The 12,403-nt window shown below is 50.9% G+C and overlaps 1 protein-coding gene across 4 annotated transcripts in view; it reads left to right on the forward strand.

The window, feature by feature from the left end:
- ELFN2 (extracellular leucine rich repeat and fibronectin type III domain containing 2) overlaps window positions 1-12,403 on the forward strand; it is a 74,109-nt gene that overhangs the window by 15,373 nt on the left and 46,333 nt on the right. For 3 of the 4 annotated variants that reach the window (XM_079303552.1, XM_079303551.1, XM_079303553.1), the window contains one exon: window positions 6,725-7,033. The gene's annotated coding sequence lies outside the window, so the exon portion shown is untranslated. Of the gene's footprint in view, window positions 1-1,434; window positions 1,544-6,724; window positions 7,034-12,403 lie in introns of those variants that run through there. The other variant, XM_079303554.1, reaches the window with a different exon arrangement.

Here is a 12,403-nt window from a genome sequence, read left to right on the forward strand (position 1 = left end):
CTTTTACAAATGTTAATTCATTAACCTCTTTCAATCACCCTCTGAGGTAAGGATTGTTTTCCATGGGATTGGACAGATGGGAGAAGCTGAGATGTGGAGTGCCCAGCCTGAGGCTGTGGGACAAATCAGTCAATGCCACCAGGTCCTCTTTTGCCCTCCAAAAACTCATCTCTCCTCTCCCAATGAGGGGTGGGCTGGCTTCTACAGGTCACCCTGTCTCTGACAAGAGGAAACCTGGCTGGCAATGTTTGCTGTGTGTCTTTCTCGCTGCAGAAGAGCTTTTAGTGAGGAACTGGCACACTGAGCCTTGTGTCTGTGTGTTGCCACAGACTGTCACCAAAGGAGGGCTTGACCTGCACCACACCTAGGCCATGGCACTGCCCTTCCTCCAGGTGCTGAGGCCCCCAGTGTGTTCTGTGTCTCTCAGGTCACCTGTATTACTGCTTGTAAGCAGACAGGAAAAAGGAAGGAGGGGAGAGAGAGACATAGAAAAAGAGAACAAGGCAGAAGTAAGAGGACTTTTTGTCTCCTTCACCATCCCCATCTCCCTTCCAACTGGGATTTTTTCTACTCTTAATGATGTGTCTCATTCTTGATGTGAAAGATTAAAACCCAAGAGATTAAAAGATGACACAAAGTGGATGAGATGGACTTTGCTGCCTCCCTCCCTCTTGCTAGGACAGACCACTGGGAAGCCTCTCTCTCCTGCTTTTTCTGTCTTGATTCCCCTCCCTTCTCCTCCCACACCTTGATCTTTGCAGATCAAAAGGCCCTTGCCTTCTGATGGTTTGAGCTGTGCTGGCCACCTTCAAGGCTGCTCTCTGATGCTTGTGCAGGGGCAGGTGGAGAGAAAGGATGTGTGTGAGCTTGGGGGAGCCCAGTGACACAATGCTGCAGCTGTCTGTCCTCAGACATTTGTCCTCTGAGGAGCACTCCTTCCCTAGGCAGTCTATATCGCTGGAGGGCTCTGGAATAAGGCAGGAGAAAGCTCCAAGGTGTCCTAAACCCATTGCAGTGGAAGCACCATTCACTTTGATGTGAAGCCCCTTTGGGAAATGAGCATGTGGGAAGAAGTGTATTCACTCCTGAGGTGTTGGGGGTCTGGAGAGGAATATTTGTTGCATTTTGGTTGGTGCTTCTCTGCTCTTCTGTCTCCAGACTGCTTCAACAGTTTGGCTTGAACTGTTCCACTGTAGTTCCAGAGCAGAGTTGGAAAAACCCAACACCTTTCTGCCCTTTGTTTTTGTTTCTTCATGCTTGCTTGAGTTCACTGTTGCTCTTCTTGATGGCACAAGAACCAAAGAGTTAGAGCTGTCTTCCCCTGGACAAAGTCTGCAATATCCACAACTAGGAGAGGGAAGAAGGCAAATTCTATGCCTGGAGGTGCTACCTCATTCCAGGAGAGCCTTGTATCTGTGGCATGCTCTGAGACCTCTTGGGGACAGCAGGGTACAGCCCTTGCCCCTTCCTCTGCATCCATAGCTATAAGAAGAAAACCTGGAATCAAACCTGGAATCACTTCCACACTGGAGTCTGCAAGCAGGTTAGTGTCCAATGCCCTCATGGATTGAGTGCATTGTTATTTCCAAACATGCTGCCCCTTGTATGGGAAACTGGGCCCCTCTCCATTTGGCAAGGATGGAGGCATTGCCATGGCAGAGCAGGAACCATCCACGCTGTGCAGTGCCTGCACAGACCTTGCTGTCTGCCACAGCACTGCAACATGCATCTACCCATGTAGAAGGAGCCTCATGTCTTTATTCCTGACAGATGTCAGTTCCTGGAAAACGATCCCTTCCTTCTCTCCTCCTGGAGTCCCAAAGCCAGGCTGGGAGCACACGAGCAAGCAAGGAAATCTGCCAACTTCATGTTCCTCCTTGTCGCTCCCTCTTTAGCTGCCTGTGAGCGAGGTTGCAGTAAAATAATGAAATAAAAGCCAAGGACCAGAGAAAGCTGATTCATCCACAGCCCAGGGCCAGCGGCCGGCTCCAAGCAGAGCTGTAAAATCAATCTGTCACTGCTCACCGCAGTATAGATCAGCGGAGAGATTCTGACTGCAACGAGGGCAGAGCCCAGCCTTCCCCCTCCGCCTGTTTTCCCATCCGTGGGACCCAGCTGTGCCCTGGTGGGAGAAGGGCAGGGGGAGAGGCGGAGAGGAAGGGCTCTGAGAGCTGGAAAGGCTGCCGGCGAGGCTCCGGTCCCTGGCAGCACACCCCGCAGGTAGCGCAGGCAGGCTGCGTGCCTGCCCTCCCTGCCCGGCTCTCCCCTCCTCCCGGGGCTGCACGGCACAAGGTGATGGGGGACGGGGGTGGATGGATGCACTCCCCGCCCCACTCCTTACACGGGCTGTAGGTCCATCCCCACCGAACCGATAATCCCCAGGCGGGGCACAGAGGGTTAAAAATTAGTTTTATCATCACTTTTGTGATTCCCAGGTTCTGGGCTATTCTAGGACTTTAGAGCTCCCTGGCATGTGTTGGGAAAACACTAGGGAATTGCTCTAATAAGGTCAGCTCCCTTGTTCACCCCAGCAGCATCTCCAGTCTTAGAGGATGTGGCACCCCAACAGAGCAGGAGCCGAGCAGAAAGGTATAAACCAAAGTGTTTTTTGAGGCTGCTTTCATCCCCATTAAGGGGACAGAAAGGTTAAACCTGACTGTAGGTAGTGGTCTCAAAGACATTGACACAAAATAATTAGAAGGTGATTCTTTTTCTGTACTGCTGGACATAGGGAATGAGGCACCTCTGCAGCTGACTTAAAGTATCTATGACGTCCTTAGGAGGTTTTTTTTTTTTCTCTCGGTGATTTTTTTTTTTTTTTTTTAATATTTGTGAAGTGAAAAACAACAGAGTCTTTCCAGGACTTTTGGCAAGGTCAGAGCCTCTGCAAAATAAACATGGGGGTGAGCTTCTGTACCCTCTAGATCATCTGCAATGGGACAAACAGGCATGGAGGGACTGGGTTTGAATCAGATTGAAGACCCAAATGTCCCACACTGCTGGAAATGTGGTACTTGCTTCTGCTTGTCTCTTGGGGCACTTCTGTTCTTCTGGAGTTAAGTGTTGTTCCTGGGTCAGTGGGAGTATGAGCAAATACCATCTGACCCCCAAAGGCACTGGTAGTACAAGGATCCTGCCCCAGCACTTCTGAGTCCTGAAGGGATGTGTGCCAGCAGGAGAGCCTCTGAGAGACTCATCACAAACAGACTGCAAGATGATCCTGGAGGAACTCAAGCAGGAACAAATCCTGCATTAATTTGGAGTTGGAAACCTTTTCTCCTACTTCAACACCCTCCAAAATTAGATACTGTCTGTCCTTGGAGGAAGTAGAGAGAGATGGAAGCAAGTCTCTGTTCCTTTAGGTTTTAGCTTCGAAAGAGCTTGGAGGAAACACCCCATAGTCATAACACCCAAAAGTGATAAAAGCAAGGAAATTTGAGTCTGTAGTTGCCAAGACCAGCTTCCTTCTCTGATTCCAGGAGGTGTGAGTCGTTTTGGAATTTAGTCCACTGGGAACAGATGTCTACAGATGGTCCAGGGAACATCCAGAAGTGTCCTCAGAGCTGCATGCCTGTTTGCCTGAGGAGTCTGTGTATCTTTGTGTGTATTTTTGTGTCTGAGTGATTTTCCCCACTTGGGTTTGCAGGTTTGGAGTACAAGAGGGCACAACTAGCTTCCTATGTGTCTTTTTCAAAAGGATTGATGACTTGTGTGCTTGTGCCTAGTGGGCCATCTTGTTTCTTCATGCCATCCAGCTGTGTGTGTGATCCTGGGCCTCCTTCTTTGGATGGATCCTTTGCACTTGTATTTTGAGGGAGACAACTCATTCCCTTAGGGCTATTTATTGTTTGTCTCCCCATATAGAGGTTTATTGGTTTGGTGTTCTGTCCATGAGGCATCACAATATGGAATGGAATGGAATGGAATGGAATGGAATGGAATGGAATGGAATGGAATGGAATGGAATGGAATGGAATAGAATAGAATAGAATAGAATAGAATAGAATAGAATAGAATAGAATAGAATAGAATAGAATAGAATAGAATAGAATAGAATAGAATAGAATAGAATAGAATAGAATAGAATAGAATATCCCAAGCTGGAAGGGATCCACAAAAAACATTGAGTCCAGCTCCTGGTTCTGCACAAGACAACCCAAAAATCACACCATGTGTCTCACAATATTGTTCTTGAATTCTGTCAGGTTGGTGTTGTGACCACTTCCTGAGGACTCTGTTGAAGCATCAACCACCCTCTGGGTGAAAAATCTTTTCCTAATATCCAACCTAAACCTCCTCTGATGCAGTTTCATGCCATTAACATAATACATTTAATAACAGTGCTGCTTGCAGTGGTGTGTGTGTATCAGCCTAGTTCCTCTTCAGTTTCTGGAATGCATGAAGAAAATAATTAATTTCCCATCAGAGGTCATACATGTTTGTATATTCTCTACCTGAGTGCAGTGGGTGCTGTGGGGGTCAGGCTGAGGTGTCTGTTTACCTAGAAGCTGTTGCAAGCCTGTTGGTATTTATGCTGAGGGGAAGGTCTTCACCCAGCTGTTGCATGTGTGTTATGTTTGTGTGAAGCAGGGGGGCAGGAGGTGTCTGTTCAGGTGGGATGGAGGTTTCAGAACACATCCATTTGTTCTTGCAACCTCTATGCATGCCCAGGTGAAGAATGTGGCCAGCTGCCCATGTGGGCTTGAACTGGGCCTGGGTAAATGCAGATGTTGGGGCAGGTTTTTAACTTCAGCGTGACTTCTAAGCAGGAAGAAAATAGTCTCATGGTGCTCAGGTGGACCTTGAGACATTTCTGAGTAAGACTGTATGATGTGGTTGCCTGGAATAGCAGGAGGCTGGATTGTATGTCCCAGGAAGCTAGCTCCCATCCAACGTCCCTAAATTGTTTCAGCTGTTGCATGTGTGTGTGTCTCTGACTGACACAGGCAGTCCCTCCACTGGTGTGGTGAGTGTGAGGGGTGCATTGTGTCCCTTCATTAGTGGTCTTGCATGTCTGTGCAGAGATTATTTGTGTCTGTCATGTGTGCTCCTGCTTCCTGTCAAGGAACCGGGGAGTAATTTCTTGAGAGCGACCCTGTGTTTGGTAATGTGCTTTCCTAGTAGGTATTGCCTGTGTGAAGTATTTGGGGGCCAAACTGTGGCTGAGTACCCAACACCTGCTGCACATGGATGCTTGTTTCTAACTGTGAGCAAGATCTCCATTGGTGATGGCACATGTGGGTTTGGGGAGAGGGAGGTGGAAGGTCTTCCTGACATACATGAGGGTATGTGGCTCCAGGTGCTTTCTGAGGAACTGTTGTATTTCTGTGCTGGTGATTTGAGAAGGTGTATGATGACAGTCTCCCCAGAGCAGTCACATGCGTGTGTTTGTGTGTGGATGAAAGGTTTTCTCCACCTCCTGTTATGTTTCAGTGTGTCAATTCTTTTAGGAAATGGCTGTTGCACATACCTGTGTCAGTAGGAGTGTAGCTGTTGCATGCATCTGTTTGTGTGTGTGTATCTCCTTGGCAGCTGTTGCTTGTAGCTGTGTGCTTCCTAGAAGCTGTTGTATTTTCATGTGGGTGACTTAATCCTGAGAAGCTGTAGCCTCTGTGTGTGTGTGATTTCCCAGCAGCTGTTTGTGTGTATTCCTGGGGAGCTGCTGTGTGTTGTGTGTAGCTCCTGGGAATTGTGTCTGCGTGTTTCTGTCTGTGTGTGTGTATGTGTCTGTGTGCAGCTCCAGCAGCTGTTGAGGGGAATTGTGTCTGTGTGTTTCTGTCTGTGTGTGTGTGTGTCTGTGTGCAGCTCCAGCAGCTGTTGAGGAGAATTGTGTGTCTGTGTGTGTCTGTGTGTTTGTGTGCAATTCCAGCAGCTGTTGAGGGGAATTGTGTCTGTGTGTCTCTGTGTGTGTGTGTGTGAAGTTCCAGCAGCTGTGAGAATTGTGTGTGTGTGTGTGTGCAGTTCCAGCAGCTGTTGAAGGGAATTGTGTGTGTGTGTATGTGTGTGTGTGTGCAGTTCCAGCAGCTGTTGAAGGGAATTGTGTCTGTGTGTCTGTGTGTATGTGTGTGCAGTTCCAGCAGCTTTTCAGGGGAATTGTGTCTGTGTGTCTGTGTGTGTGTGTGTGCAGTTCCAGCAGCTGTTGAAGGGAATTGTGTCTGTGTGTCTCTGTGTGTGTGTGTGCAGTTCCAGCAGCTGTTCAGGGGAATTGTGTCTGTGTGTCTCTGTGTGTGTGTGTGCAGTTCCAGCAGCTGTTGAAGGGAATTGTGTCTGTGTGTCTGTGTGTGTGTGTGTGCAGTTCCAGCAGCTGTTGAAGGGAATTGTGTCTGTGTGTCTGTGTGTGTGTGTATGCAGTTCCAGCAGCTGTTGAAGGGAATTGTGTCTGTGTGTCTGTGTGTGTGTGTGTGCAGTTCCAGCAGCTGTTGAAGGGAATTGTGTCTGTATGTCTCTGTGTGTGTGTGTGCAGTTCCAGCAGCTGTTGCATGCGTGTGCTCATGTCTCCGGTGGAGGCCCACCCCTTTCCGCCTGCACCGGAGCAGTGGCTGTGCAGGAGAGGAGAGCTCGGCACTGGCTCCATGGGAGAGGGTCCTTTGCCTGTCAGAGCCTTCCCGGCTGGGAGAAGCAGTGCCGCCGGCTCTGGTCCCAGAGCCCTATCAGCCGAGCCTGTGGCGAATTAATCACTTGCGTTTTAAATGCCAATACAGCCCTTTCTGCCTTCTTCCCCCAGTGATGCGGATGCGGCGAAGGCAGCAAATCCTCCGGCTGTGCGTGCCCTCCCCGGACTGCCGCTCCATCCCCGCCCGCCGTGCCCGCGCGTGTGCCTGGCCGGGAGCGCTGCCTAGGTGCGGCCGGGAATGAGACAGCTGCGGGCCGAGGAACGGAGCAGCTCCAAGGGCTGACATCAGCGGGGGATACCCCCCCCACAAACACGTCTGCACGGCTGCGAGTTGCTCGAGGACCGGGGTCTTTCGTGCCTCCACTTGGCCTGTGTCATGCCCCGCATGGAAGCTGGGAGCAGTCATCCCTCCAGAGGCAGGTACGTGTGTGTGTGTGTGTGTGTGACACGTTTTTGTGTGCAGTCCTTGTGCTGCTGCCTCGCGTGTCCTCGGCTCCCGGCTGCCGTCCGTGCTGCCTCTCGGAGAAGCAGCTGAGATTGGAAAAGGCGGAGAAGGGCAGGATGCATGGATTGCCCTTTTCCTCCAGCTTGTGCTCGCACTCCCTGGGGGTTGGATGCCTCTGATCTGAGGATGAAGGCGAGGGGTGAGTGCAAAGGAGATGGGGAAGTGGCCCAGGGTGAGTGTGTGTGATTATGCCTACATGGGTGGGAGGAAGGGAGGGAGAGAGGCTTGGAGACGGGTCTCCCTTTCACCATGTGTGTGTGGTGTGTGCGGTGTGTGTGTGCTCTGCTTAGGATCGGGATGCTGAATAGGTTCAGGGCTTGCTGCACACAGCTGGATTTGACCCATCTGCATCTGTTCAGACCCTGCAAAAGGAGGCGATATACGTATACGTACATGTATCTATGTGTGTATATGTCCGTGTGTGTTCATGTGTGTATCCATGTGTAGGTGGATATAGGTGTGTATATAGGTGGACATAGGCTATAGGTGTGTGTATATACCCCCACACATGCATGCATGTGCATGTACAGACAGACAGACCTCTCTGTGTATTGCCTGCAGTTATGGGACACAGAAGGAGCCAGTCTCATCCCCCAGCCCCCTGCTCCCTGTCTCTCTGCAAACTTTGTCGGGGAGCCTCTGCGGTCAGGGGTTTGTCCGTGTGTCTGTCCGTTGTGTGCTGTGTGAATATTCGCCTGGTCTGCATGCAGGGGAGTGAGTAAATCTCTCCTCTGCTCTTACACTGCTCTGCTGGGAGACTGGCTGGCTGCAGAAAAGTCATTGCGTGGTGTCTGTCGGGTGTGTGAATGTGTCTGTGGTGCTGGTGCGAACCGGGTAATTATGTAGGGGCCCAGGACAGCTACTCGAATGCATATGTAAGTGTATATGTATTGCCTGCAGGCTGTCTGCATGCCCGTTTATTCCACCAGAGAAAGCATGCCCACATTTTTATGCATAAGGATCTTCCTGCTTTGGGGCATGGGATGGGGGGGAGGAGAAGCTGAATGAATGAATGGGAGCAAAAGGAGGGGGAAGGAGGAGGGGTGGGGGCTGGGGAGAGAGACGAACAGGCGCATCCTATTCTCATCCCAGGACAGGCAGGAGTGCACAGCTGCCGCTGTTCCCATTCCTCCAGAGCTAGGATCTGGCTGGGGAAAGGCAGCATAAATCAGCTAATACTGCAGGAGGCAGCACATTCGGGAGCTGCTGTGCGTAATGCCCTCTCGCGTGTGTGTGCTGGTGTGCCCCAGCCCTGCACGCTGCATGCAGCACACATCCCGTGTCTGAGTGTGCACAGAGCCGGGCTGGCTGGGCACAAGCACCAAACAGCCCGGGGAAGGGGGTGTCTGCGGTGGGGAGGGGGAGCATCTCTCCTGTGCTGCGGGCAAATGCATCTGGCACAGCCCGCGGTCCTTTGGCTCACACCCACTCCGGGCTCACACGAGCACGCTGGGTGCGAAAAAAGGGGTGCACATGTGCAGGCCAGACTTAGGAGCTGCTCCCCTTCCTTCCCCTTCCCCTAAAAGCTGGACCCTTCTCCCCAGTCCAGAGGTACAGAGCTATAAGCCAAACTGTGGAGCAGGGAGAGGATGGCTGAGATTGGAGGGGGGGTAAAGATTATGTAGGGAGTGGAGGGGGGCACCGTGCCACTGGAGGGGCTTGGGGACTGGGGAACCTGGCTGCATTGCACGCTGCGAGCCAAGGAATTTGTCATGCACGGAGAGGTGGGAGGGAGTGGGAGTGTGTGTAGTGTGGGGGAGCTGGGCTGGAGGGGCAGAAAGGAGGCTGTGCTGGGGTTTGAGGGAATTTCTGGCGAGCCCTACCTCCCCACACCCACCTTTCGGGTCCCTACACATCCCGTCACTCCTGGGTCCCAAGAAGCGCAGCCTGACAGCATCGCTAATGTAATATTCAAAGGCAGCTTCATTTGCATGGAACATGCATTATTAATACATTTAAATACAGCCCCCCTCTCGCCTCCCCGCTCTGTGCAGACCGTACCAGCAGCAGCGAGGAAGCTGCAGGGAGTGGAAGGGTGCCGATGCAGTGCCAGGGGTGAGAAGCAGACACTTTAATCCCACTGATTTCCCCAACCTGTCAACCTTCCCCCCACCCCCAACCCCTTCCTCATCTACCACCCTCCTCACGCCATTATTTTCCTTGGGGGTTATTGGTTATTGCTTTCAGGGCACCCGACCCACAAGCATGCAGATTTATTGGCATGAAGCAAACTGCCTTCATTGCTTTTCCCCCATCAAAAACTACGACACCAAGGGAAGAATTGTGGATGCATGGCCTTTCCCGCGCTTCCCCCAGCTCCAGGCAAAGTGGGTATTTGGGAATATGCTGTCTGATGTGCTGCACTGGTGCAAAGCTATGCTGTGGAGCAGAAACCACTTGGAGGATAGAGAGGGCATTTGGGAAAGGGGGGCATACAGAGGTGTAGGTTTGGCTGGGGGGCAGTTTGTGGTTAAAATGGGAAAGGTAAAAATGGCAGGGAAGGCAGAAGGGAGGGAAGCGTAGCTGCGGTGATGTCCGTGATGTTTGTTCTTACCTGGGTCGTGTCAGGAGGCAGATGCAGCTCCAGGCAGAGTGCAGCTGCCTCATCTGACCCTGCTGAAGAGTGGTGAAAAGCTCTGCCCACCTGGGAAAAAAGCTACTGGTCATATCAGGGCCTGTTGAAACCTCCCAGTGCTCTTATCAGCTGTGTCAGAAAATATCAGCACATTTGTTGAGACAGAGAGACCTGGCTGCTCTCTCCTTCATCCTAAATACTGTGAGTTTTTTCCCTTGATCCCCTATAAGTATGGACCTGGGCTGTTTCTTTTATTAGTGTGAGGGAGGGCAGAGGACATGCAGGGAACATCTCTGTCCTCACACTTTTGTGAGCTCATGAGGGCTGCCTTGCTCTGGTAAAGGGATGTGATGTCCCAAAAACCACTTGCAACCCTTGCCCATGCTCAGAATAGGACAGGAGCAGCTTAGGTGCAGAGTAAATATGTTCCAGCAAAACATCCCTTTTTCTGGGAACAGAGGTGGTTTTGCTTTTCTCCTTCATGGAGGAGCAGAGCTGTCTTGCTCTGAGCAGGGAGGGATCCCAGGCTGCTGGCAGCTATGGAGAAAGCTGGAGTTTGCCTGGTAGCTCTGCAGGTTCTGCTGGTGAGGGTTGCCCAGACTAGAGTTACAGCAGGTATTTGAGTGATTCCAAGGAACAGAACTGTCCCCCCAGTGCCTTTCCATGTGGGAGGATGGTGAGAGAGGACATGGAGTGAGCTACTGAAGGGTAGGCAAGCTGAATGTGTGGGACCCACAACTTTTGCCAGGGTAGGGGGGCACTGAAATCCCTTCTATGGTCTGGAAGAGGAGAATGCAAAACTCAGGGAGCACACCTGGGCTGTGACCCACCTCTAGCCCTTTCTCTCTGCTGGGTCAGGATGAGTTTCTCACAGCTGTGAACCAGATGAGTGCTGTATTTAAATCCCCAGATGAGTCAAGCTTGACACTTTGGAGGTGACAATGACTGTGGGACTGCTGTTGTGTTTGCTTCAGTGGTGAGCTGGTCTGGCAGCAGTTGCAGCCTCACTTTAGCAGCACTGCATTTGTGCCCTGACTTTGCTGTGCTCCCCAGCTGGTGTTGCTTTGCCCTGACCTCCTCTTTAAGGGTCTCCTGGGTAGCTCAGGGGTACACAGCCATTGCCTGACATGAACTGCTTTCCTCACCGAATAATTTTCTGTCACTGAGGAGAAATGACCTCATTTTCTCAACATTCATAAGCCAAGAGGAAACCCAGTTCCAGCTGACCAGCTGAGGTACAGAAGGAGGGAAGGGCAGTTGTCACTCTTTCTATGGCATTTTGAGAGGTGGGAAACAAGCTACCAGGAGTCAGGTGGAGGTGAATGACTTGATGGGTTTTGTCCCTGGGTGTTGCCACTTGCAGGGAGTCTTTAAAGGTTCCCAGGCATCACTGGTGTGGGGAGTCTCATGGCTACATGGTGCCCTATGGCATAGCATCAGATGCCATGGACATGGGATCAGAACCCCACAGGTGAGTTTCTTCTGCTGTTGAAGGTGAAGCCCATTGTGTGCTGACCTGACTGATGTGCTGGGGCTGTTCTTGCCTGTCTGCAGTCACCCTGGGGAGTGCATCTCCAGTTTTTCAGCCCTTTAGCACAGAATTTCATTCCAGGTAATGCTCTGGGGAGCTGATGGTGCAGTATGAATTTCACAGAAGTGAGAAGCTGTGTCTAGGGGCCAAGAATTTGTGTTCTCTATACACTGACACTCACAAAATGTTAATACCTGTCTGGTTTTGGTAAGCTGTAAGGGAAAGACTGTTTGCAAGAAACTGTGGGTGCTTTTGACTCCTTTGTATGTATGACAGCAGAGAGATGGAGCTAATACACCCGTGAGGAAGGATCATCAGTAATATGTCTCAGGGAGGGGGGTCACAGAGGAGAAAGTGGATCCCTAGCTCTCCCTGTAGAGAGTCCCTTTATTCACCTCTGTGGTCCTCAGCATTCACCTCACTTTTGAATAGCTTTGGTGACAAAGTAATCACCATGGAAGGGTCTGTAGATACAAAGACTGTCTCAGTATGATGCATGTGCTACCAGTTGCCTTAAGGCAAGGTGTCATATGTTTGTCTTCATTCTTTCCATGGCTCATAGGCTCAATCTGCAGACCAGATGGGTCAGAGCTGCCTGTGTGTTTTTAGGCTACTATAAGGACTCCATGAGCTGCTATCTTTCCTCTGGGAGCATTGGTTTATGCATGAGAACATGTATGTTTGTGAGCAGGGAGAGCACCATTTTCTGCTAGACTTTGTCCTGCCCTCCTGTGTGTACAGGTTTCATGTGCATGCCCAAAGTCTCCATGCACATGTGTGCCATTCCTGCCTCACGGTATTATCCCTGTCTGTGGAGTGTTCCTGTGTGCACTCCTGTGTGATACAGGTCACTGGGGGTTTATTTGTGGAGTGAACACGTGTGTGTTTATGTGTGTGTGCATATGCACCTTTTCCATATCCAGGACTTGATGTTTCTCCTGAGTATGTAAGAGTTTGTAGTCATGTCCCTTGTTCAGTTGAAGGATATCTCTCCCACCTGTCCACGTGTCTTCTTCTCCCCACCTCTCATGGACTTCTTCCTCTCCCTGGGGAGACAGCCTTGAGTTGTATTACCTGGTGCCACATGCATGAAGTGAGACAGCTTTCCTGACATCCAGAAACTCAAGTACACCCAGAAACATCAAGCCTTGAAGCACTGGGGAGACCAAATTAATGATA

This window comes from Erithacus rubecula (assembly GCF_903797595.1).
Source record: "Erithacus rubecula genome assembly, chromosome: 4".
NCBI lineage: Eukaryota > Metazoa > Chordata > Aves > Passeriformes > Muscicapidae > Erithacus > Erithacus rubecula.